Here is a 10717-nt window from a genome sequence, read left to right as displayed (position 1 = left end):
TTATTTATACTGTCTTACTAATTTATTTAGGAGAAAAGTCTTTAATTTTACATCAGCAGCTGGCTGAGTATACATATGGGGATAGAGAGGTTATTAGTTTGAAAGGACAATCCATTTCTTAGCATCTGGCTTTTGCATGTAGGATGGCTATTAGTTTCTCTTTACTTTTACTGGTTTACCTTACACTTACTTCAGCTGGTGCCATGTCCTCAGACCCCATCTGCCTAGAATTGACTCTTGCTTCATCAGTTTCAAATTATATAGTTGATTCCTTAGGGTAGTGGCTAAGGTGTTTTAGTATAAACTTCCTGATACCACTCATATTTTCCCCTGATTGAAAATCAATTTAGAAATATTCCTTAAGTAAGCCAATCCCTCGTTCTGTCCAGATCACACTCATTATGTTACACATCATGGCTGATTAGAAATTGCAGAATTTAGAAAGTAGTTCCTACACCCAAAGCCAACAAACTTTCCCGTGAGTTTCCAACTAGGTGTGGGTATTTAGTGCAGACCCTCAGAGTTACTGGGTACTTCATCCTATTTGGATAGCTAGTATGTTTACCCTTCCATGAGAACTGCATGTCTGTCTAATACCATTCTGACACTGGACTTATTTTCTCATAATTACGGAGATCCTGGTAATACCTACCACAGCAGTGTAGGCCTGAATATCTCTTTTCATTTCTACTTGCATGAGATGTTAAACATAAAGTTCTATATTACCCCTGTCAGAGTCAAATCCATCATGCTCTGTTGTTCATAGCCAAAACCTGTCTTGTCATGTTGCTGTCAAACCTTAAGCTTTCAGGAATTTCATCTCCCACTCAGTCCATTAGACAACCATCACCACACTTGCTACAAATGTCTGTATTTTACTCAGACCTATTGCAGAAGTGCTGCTGATGTCAGTGAACTGGAGTTTGACCTAATTTTTACTTTGATGGGGATACATATGTTGACAAGAAAATCAGAATTTCACAAGATTTTTAAAAACTTTAGGAGTAATAAAGAATTGTCAACATTCACTAGTGTTAGGCTGAATACATTCATAAGATCACCAAAAGGCTGTGAAGATAGCAGAATGAGGTACACAAATTATTTTTAAATAAAGTGTTAAAAATGGTCATATTTTATAGCTTTTAAAACTACTCCTCTAGTAATTGGTGGCAGTTTCTTATGTCTGTGCCCTGGAGTACTTTGTACAACTGCTTTACTTGTGTCACAGTGACATTTTTTAACTAAATGGCATAACTGAAGAAGTGTTAACTTTTATTGTTCCAATTAGAAAGGATTTAGGACAAGGCTGACATTTTTTAAACTGCCTGCAATGAGAAAAATTGGGAGACAAATAAAAAAAGGTACTGCACATGGCTCAGAACTGCAAAGAAATCCCTCTACACACATTACTTTTTTTGAAGGCAATTTATATAACTCTTGAAAGACACTAAGAGAAAATGGTCACTTTTTTTTTTTTTAACTGATTAAATAACCTACATGCCCTTTGACACAGTAAAACTGGCTTCCGTATAGGCATATGGACACATACAAAATGGATAAGCCATCAGGGTGCTACAATGGCTGCTAACTTAAGTGGATGAATGCTCTTTCTTCAGTCTGGGATTTTAAGCCATGTCTTTCCTGTTAGCTATTTTACTTAAGCATTCATTTTGCTAGTGATCATAAAGACTGGACTTCAATTGTTTACTTCCATGAAGAGAAAGCACTGTCCTCTTTGGGAGCAATGAGCAGCCAGGTGGAAAAGGCACGTGCTATCGCAACCATAACCCTGCCTCTCTACAGCAATATTGCTTTTCTCTCTTCTATCTCAAGCAACATTTTGATAACTGTGCTGAGGAACTTTCATTAATACCTCTTCACCCACTAGGTACCAACTGCTTTGGAACAAGAAGTGATAAGAACCTGAGGAAGCTTTGTTTGAGATGGTGAGGAGTTTTCCATCCTTTTCTTGTTATGTTTTCCTGCTGGAGAAAAAGGAGCAGGGAAACCTTAAGACAAAACTCAGCTTCAGGCCTCAAGTCCTTTAGAAAAGATTTAGGTTATGTTATTAGTCTGAGCCATCTTGGGCAAGGCAAGGAGAGAGGAGGACATAGCCACATCTTGCATGAGCTTGAATATACCCTGAATCATACAGTATGCCTACAAGTGCAAGTATTCTTCAGCTTTGCTCTAGGATGCTTGCTGCAAAATGTTCATCTCCTGTGCATGTTGTAACAAGGAAAAATTACTCCAAGATGTTCCTTGCTACAGACACACCTTGCTTGTACTCCATTGCAATGAATTCCAGACCCTCCCTGCCTCGTTATAACTATGTAGACTCTAATCAGTGGTGGAAATACATTATTAGTATACCTCTTTTTTAAACAAATTGAGTGATAGATAAATAGTTCTTTACTTAAATATGATTAATTTATTGCTTTTAATTTTGCATCAAGAGTCTGGGCAGAAGAGTAACAGCAAAATCAAAGAGGGAGAACCTCCCCTTCACATTTCTGAGACAACTAACCTCCCAGGCCTCCAACACACCTGACCTTCTGCATGGGATGAGGAGAATGGAGGAAGCACCTGCCAGGGTAACATTGTTCAGTAGACTGACAGCTATGTGTTATAAGGCTCATCTAAAGTATGGCAGCAGAACCAGTCAGTATTTAAAAACTCCTAGGATCTTTATGTTGACACTCAGACATTGCCATAGAGTTCAGAATTAGTCAGATTAATTTTTTAAGTCTTTACATTAAATTCTTGGAGGTTTTCAAAACCAGACTGGTTAAAGCCATGGGCAGACTGATCACACCTCTTAGTTGGCACTGTGTAGAGCAGGAGGTTGGGTTGGATGACCTGCTGATGTCCCATCAACCCAGTTTATCCTATCATCCCTTCCTCTGAATTGAAAGGGTGTGGAAGTTCAAGTAGACCTTTCCTTAACAGTTAGGGTTACCTATAGTTGGAATAGTAGGCTTTGATTTTCCATCACAGATTGGCTTTTGCAACCATGAGTTTCACAGCAATACTGAGTTTTCTGCTATGAAGTGTGGTCAGATTTAGATCAGGAGCATCATGATCTCAGTACCTCTCTCAGCTGGAAACTGGCTATTGTAGAGAAATACAGAGGATAGAAAGGCTTTTGGGAAGAAGTAACTTACTATCCCTTCCCCAAACATTCTAAAGATTTAGTTTGAATTCTGGGGAAACTATCAGGATGGGGATTTTCATTCTATTTAAAATTATGCCTTGGCCTATTCTTAGGGTAGGATATCCAAAAGCAGCCTGTGTCGATCTAGTTCAGCTCCCTCAACCTAGTTCGGTTCTTATTGACTTATGTGACAGAACTGAAATGTTTTTAAATTCAAGTAGAGTTAGGCTGAACACTTTTGGAAATTACATCCCAATTGATCAAGGACCAAAATTTAAGCAATCAATGGCTCATTCTTCACACATATCCAATAGTCACTGATTATGAGTTGTTGGAGGAGACAAGCAGGATTTGATTATATCCTTGATCTATCCACTGGCGTAGCATAGTTCAATCAGGAGAAAGTACCAGGCTAAAAGCAGTTCCATCCTTGTGAGGGAAGAGATCATTAAACCAAAACCTGGGATAAGTGATCCAAAACTATTTCCAGCCTCATCACAATTTTTGGTGAAAAAGTCCTCACACAATTTGCACTAATTTGTTGTCACTCTCAGCACAGCAGTAGGACTGAATGTCATGGAGCCTTATTGATCCAGCCACAGATAACCCCTTCAGCTGAAATTCAGGCAACTTGGTAAGATGCAGCAGTTGACATACAGAGCACATCAAATTTCTGAGAGATTAGATGCCTTTGGGCAGAGGGTCCTGAGCTCCATAGTGCCAGCTGAAATAATACTACACAACCCATTTTCCAAGTTATGATCTAGAGTAAAGCTTTTAGCAGCAGGCTAATCCTGTGCATGGGTAATGCACTAAACTTAGTGTGCTCTGACAGCGTCTTGTTTGCTGCATGATCAAACTAGTGCTCAGAAAATGCCTTGGGAGCACACAAGACCATGGGATGTGACTGGTTCCTGTGGTGCCTCCTGGCATTGACCTGCCAAACAGCTAGCAAGCCCTTCTGGGTTGAACATTCAGATGCATGTTTTCAAATCTGATAAGTGTTCATGTTCACAAACATTCTGGTCCTTCTAGAGCAACTAACTTAATACTGTACCTTTCTGTTGTTGGTGGTGGTTTGTTAATTTAGACCTGTTTGTTTGGTGTTTGAAATACATATGAGCTAGCCTGATTTTCTCTCAAAAAATACTATTTCTCTCTGAACAGCTGTATATGTGACTGTTAACTGGAACTGTTTGTTCCTTTGTGCTTATACTTAATGTAATGCCTAGAGAAACTACCTGAGCAACTACATCTATGTGGCCTTTCCAGAGCACCAGTCTGAAAGATTTTCTTCCCAGTCTGCTCAGCTCTGTACATTCAGCTGTACCACCTGCACCTTCTTTATTTTAGGAATGAAGTGCTGTTTCAGGGTGCACAAAATCTGCTGGAGTTTCATCCTAACTTGAGAATGCCTTGAGTTTAATTGTCATTTTTAGGGAAAAAATGGTAGTACAAATTCTATATCTGATGATGATGGCTTTGTTTCTCCAATGGTAGACGAATTATGCTGCATTTGCATTCCAAAAGAAGCTCCCATCCCAAATTCCATCCCCTGCATACTCTTTTCTTTTTTTTTTTTTTTTTTTGTGAGAGGCAAGTTTTATTGCTTGCATTTTGAAGGGCATCAACTAAATTACTGTTCTGCTGATGGACAGATTCCTCTTTGGCCTGTATCGTATAGACAGACACTCAGTGTAGGAAGCCTAATTCTTTTTTAGGATGACAGATTTAGCCATGTGAGACCATGAGTATGTAAATCCTCTTAAATAAACCCTCAGGGGGTGTAAAGCAACATGTCTTCACTTACACCAACAGGGTAATGAAATGTGTTGATTTACACCATTTAATCCATACACATATTCTCTTCAGTTCACTCTGACTCCAGATTCTCTAAAATTCGTTGTTTGTCAAGTCTCATGTAAAGCTGCAGCTCGTTTCCATTATTTGAATGATTTCTACCAGTTTGTGTTTATTAAGAGGTAAATGTAGTTCACATTTATAATTTAAGGTTTTTTCACTTTGTTTATCCATGGATGGCAATTGAGGCAGAAATATTAACTACACACGTGTAGTATACACTTATACACAGCAGTACATTTGACGGTCATTCAGTTCCCACTCTTACTTGTTCATGTTCAGTGCAGCGTTCCCTAAATGACTCAGTGGAACTTATCCAGAAATTCTCATTAGCACCTGAAATCAGATTGGCTACATTTGCAGAACATAGGTTTATTATCCATGGTTCCAGCAGATGTAGATGGCTTGTTATTTATAGAATAAGGTACCTGGTATTTGATTTAGGGGGAAAGCAAAAGTCCTAATCTTCCATTAACTTCAGGATCATGCGTAACATGCAGAAATGAAAGCTAGAGATTGCTTACCACTTCTGGTGATAAATTTCCTTAAGTAATTCTGACATGTACCTGCAACTAGTGTTAAATTAACTGTTTGTGCTGTAACTCCTGTTTAATATTTTGTCAGTAATGTCAGATGTGTTGTGGCTCAGTTGGACTGTCAGAATGTGTAACCTATATACTAGTGTTTGTGGAATTCAAATGTCTTAAATGTTGCATGAAAATATGTTATGAAAACAGATATGTTTTCTATTTTTAATACCTCAAAACTGAGGAATAATGGGCCAATAAGTGCAATATTTAACTATTTACTCAGTGTATATAAACTTGTGTGAAAGGGAGAAGTGTCATGTATGTGTGATAAACTGTTGATGATGCCTGTGTGGCTTAAGATTTCCAGTAGATGTACCTGTCTTGTAGTAGAATTTCTATAGTAAACACTTTACCAGTGTAGTGTAAGAATACTCTATTCTTAAGTCATTTAAACTATTTTTCATATATGAGACAATGGCAAAAGATATTTGTATGTTTACTGCAAGTGCATGTCAATTTTACTTTTAGAGTTGTGAGTGTTTTGAATTTTTGAAAATTATAATTTTAAAATTATAATTTTACACCAACACTAGTGGGACAGTGCTTTCAGTCAGAGGGTGCTTGTAATTATTTCTAAACTATCTGCCAATCTGTTTAAAGCACATTCTCTAGAAGCATTAAAAGAACCTCCTAGAGCTCAGCAGTTACAGCAAGTTATTTGTTCTTAAAGGATCAGTTACATGCTCTGTCTGCCTGTATTGCATAATATCATGTGGGCATGTTTTCATTAATCTGATACTGTTAACTCATAATACTCACCTGAAATATTAAATAGGAGTACCCAACACCATTGCAGATGACTCAACAAACTTCAGCTGGTTCCCTGAGTTAACATTTTTGGGACCAGCTTGAAGGTCACAGTTAAAATGGTCCAGCACAGTGGATGGTCACTCTAATTAGTCACTTCTGCCAATTAAGTTTCTTAACTTTTCTAGATCCTAAAAATGGAAGATACATCCGTAAATATAGTGACTCAAATTCTTCACTCAACTGTTTCATGTCCCTCAATGTTGAACAACTCCACTGTTAGCAGTAAAGCTGAGGTATAAATGGAAATAAAATGCAGCCCAGAATCTAACCATGAAGACAAAAGGAGACATCAATTAATTTCTTTTTCCTTTCCTGTTATCCCTGCATATTTCTCATAGTTCTCTAAGCACACAAGCAATGCCATCACTGTTCAGCGAAAACCTTGGGTACATTTGGGACCTTAAACCCTACATCACTGATCTGCCATGGATTCCCAGCTGTGTCCACAGACTCTGAAGAGGAGACGCTCATTCTGTTAATTCTTGCTACATCTCTGGTTTCAAGGGAAGGTGTCATCCACCTTGGGAATTTGCTAAATAGGGATGGGCCACTGAATCTGGGCCAAGGGAGTAGCTGGTTTTGCTGAACAATTTTAATAACAAATTATTTTCATTAGTACCACATTAAAAGGCACATAAGTAGATTTATAGTTTGATCTGATGTATGTTTGTGAAACGTACAAGATTGATTTAGGTTTGGATTTTTTTTTTTTTAAATTAGCTTGATCAGGAAAAGAACCAAACTCTAAGGCCTAATGGAAACCAGTATCATGGGTTTCCTTTCCTGTCATCAAATAGTTTCTCTGAGAAAGCAAAGTAGCCAGATTGCATTAAGTAGCACAGGACAGTACATTCAATGACCTGAGCAGCCCTTTAAAATTCTCCCTCTTTTTATACCTTCTACCATTAAAACTTCTGCAAAATTATACAGACCAGAGTGAAATGAAAGTGTATGTGGAGAGGAATTTGGGATTGCTTAATTAAAAAAAAAAAAAAAGGAAATTCTCAATATCTTTGTAGCTGAGCAGCAGACAAAGTAACAGTCAGAACATGAGATACCACTTAAATACAGATGCACAGACTGCTAAACTTTTTACTGCAAAGTGACCTGACTGTTCAAGGGCTGGCAGATAATTTACCTAGCATTTTTATTATTCCTCATAGACATGTGCTTATATACACAAAGATAAATGCTTACTTTGAAAATATGTAGCTGTTCTGGCTCCCTCAAGCTAACTTGCTTGCTGAATTTTTCTTGAAGAAAAGCTGAAGTACTTGCTTAGTGAGGGGATGAGACTCAATCTGTCCCTCCTCCCCTGGTTCTTACTGCAATATAGTTACTGTAGTTCTAAAAAGTATGTTACTTTAAAATGCTGCCGGGTGAAAAATTTTGTGAATCTTCTGCATACATACACAGGAGCTCTTGTCTGAACGTGAAGTACAAGTTTTATCCATGTGCAGAGTTTTAATTCTATGTGGACGTAGAGACCATGTGTATTCAGTTGGATATTCTGTTTATGTGTGACTTCTGTATACCAAGTGGATTTTGTTTGTTTAATTATTTGTTGGAAGTTTTTTTTTTTTCCCTTTTGCAATTACAATAAATATTCAAGAGACTATATTCAGGAATATCTCAATTGTAGTGACATGATCTTACCTTCCTCTTCCCTCTGTTTATTTCCTTTCACTTACTAAAACCAGGAGAGAATTACTACATTTCTGAAAAAATAATGGACAACAATACCACATCTGCAATAATTCATTCATTACTATCCCCTCAGTAGCACTGGTGAGTTGTAGTTCTGTCTGAATCCCACAGAATTCACTGGAAACTTTGCCCCAGGAGTCTGCAGGAAAAAGATTAGACACTTCCCTACCAAAAGCACACTGTTGTCTCAGCTTATACACTGTCACTTTAAAAAGGGGCAAAGTTATTTCTTTTGACTTTTCACTGTATAAACTGTTAAAAAATATCTGTGTCTTTTGGATGCTGTTATTGTTTGGTCATGTAATCTTAGCCTGAATGAGCCATCTCAGTTGTGGTGGGTGGTATTTCATGCAAATTATGATTTATCATTCTCCACGTTTTGCTTTTTTCTAGACACACACTCCACCATGTGCTAATTTGAACGCTACTGTGACTCCTGAATTTATTTCTTCCACAGAAGTCCTAATCTTCAACAAATCTGTTGAACAGAGTCACACTGTCCCCTGTGCCCCCACAGGTCCTCCTCACAGTAGTCCACCTGCAAACCGCTTTAGCACATGTTCCCTCTCATTGTTCCACTGTGTTCCAAGTAATTCCCCCAGTTTTTCTAGTGTATTTACATCTCATCTGCAGAGTAATCATTGCATAATTAATGTCTAGTTCTCACTCAAGACCAACTGCTTCCTAGCTTATTGCTTGGGATCCCATATCTCTTAGCTCACTGCCCTCTTGAGCTGTAAAGTGAAAAACAAAGGTGTCTTCAAAAATCTTACAAAGTGCATGCTATATCGTGTGTCTGCTTGCACCCAAGCAAGATCCTAAAGAATTAAACTGTCAGACAGAAGCTTGACAGCTTAACAGGTTGACATCAGGAAAAGGGGTGATTTAAGCCATGGTGAGTGAGCTCAGGTCATCAGTGGCAGGCAGAGGCTATGGGAAGTTGGAGATGCTGAAGGAGTGGCAGGATGAGGAGACACCTCAGCACAATGAGTGACTAAGCCCAAGAGTGAGCTCAGGCAGCTCTGCAATCCACCACAGTGGGATTGAAAATGAGACCAGAGACCATTCCAACCGCAGAAAACAGGTGTGGAAAGGCCAAAGCCCACCCAAACCCCCTGTTGTTATGAAGATAAAAAAAATCTTTGTGGAGAGTTAGAAACTCTAGTATTACACCCTTCACTTCCCAACAGTTGCCCCATGGGAGAGTATCTGTGGCTTCTCCTGAACAGGAACATGCTCTCCTGAGGAGATACGGCCTTTTCCTCATGTCTAAGCACATGCAAAGAGCCGCTGCGGGCAGGCAAATTATGACCCCTAATAACACAGTGCAGCTAACCCAACACAACTCAGCCAGGCGCAGCCACGAGTGTGCTCAGAGCACAGCAACTGCTCTCTGTGGCCCCTGCTGCGTTTTCTGAGGCCCCAGGAAGTGCGTACACGTTTGTTTGAAACCAATGCCTGTGGTTAGGAAATAAGTCTATGAATAGCTGTAGAACATCTGGGGATGCCACACAGGATGTCTGCCTGTCCCCAGCCTCTTAAAATTTTAAAGCTTAAATAAGGTTTTAGGAATATAACATCAGACAGACATTTGTTAAAACTCTGCCCTGCTTTACTTTCAAGAAGTTGTACCCTAAGAGCAAAGCTGGCACAACGTGTCTTCATTTTTACTTTTATCTTTAATACTCAACAAAGCAGAAAAAAGCTTAGCTCCTGACCCCAATACTAGTGGATCCTTTTCAGGTCAGCAACACAATGTGTGCAGCTTGTGCTGCTCCACGTGCCATCCAACCAGCCTTGCTCTGCAACAGTGAGGCAACCATCAGCTCAGGCAACATCTGGTGTGTGTCCCAGGTGGAACTTGCCTTTGGGCCATCTCTTTTATTTCTGTTGGGGAACAACATCAGAAATTCTGTAGGAAATAAAGCCCACTTCAAACGGCAGTTTCTCTCTTCAGCAATTAACAATAGGCAGACAAGTTTTCTGATGTATTCCCTGCATAAGGGCAAATAACTCTCCACATGCCACCTGGCAAAGCAAAACAACACTAAGGTTTTACTGTATAACTAAGGTCAACATGCAACAAATGTTACTTATGTCTATGCAGGATAAAAACATCTGCACTAGCTTTATTGACAAGCTGGGTAAACATCCTCCTTTCACCTTGCAGGGAATGGGGGCCATCTACCAGGACAGAGGTACTTTTTGGCCATTTCAAGCCTACAGGAGGTCATTTAAGCCAGGGCAAGTACAAGATTTCAGACACAGCCCTTCACCTCATGATTCCTACACTTTCGATCAATAGGCTGGCTGCTCTCTGCTTTTATTATATGGATGCTTTCCATATCATCGTATCAGGGGACATAAGCACCTGGCCCTGGGATGAGAATTTCAGACTGGAAATGGCCTGATTCCTCTTCTGCACATGACTTCCAGTTTTCTTCCACTAATTACTTTCCTGAAATATAATAATAGAGATTTTTGGAATATAAGAGTAGGGATTTTTCCTATTGCATTAGCACATAATTACTTTGCTAGTACATTTCAAATGAAGCCAGAAAGGCAACTTACTAACCTTTTCTCTTGCATTACCAAT

This window comes from Antrostomus carolinensis, unplaced genomic scaffold, assembly GCF_000700745.2.
Source record: "Antrostomus carolinensis isolate BGI_N321 unplaced genomic scaffold, ASM70074v2 scaffold6545, whole genome shotgun sequence".
Classification (NCBI taxonomy): Eukaryota; Metazoa; Chordata; class Aves; order Caprimulgiformes; family Caprimulgidae; genus Antrostomus; species Antrostomus carolinensis.
The sequence above is the reverse complement of the archived record's forward strand: the minus strand, read 5'-3'. Positions refer to the sequence as shown.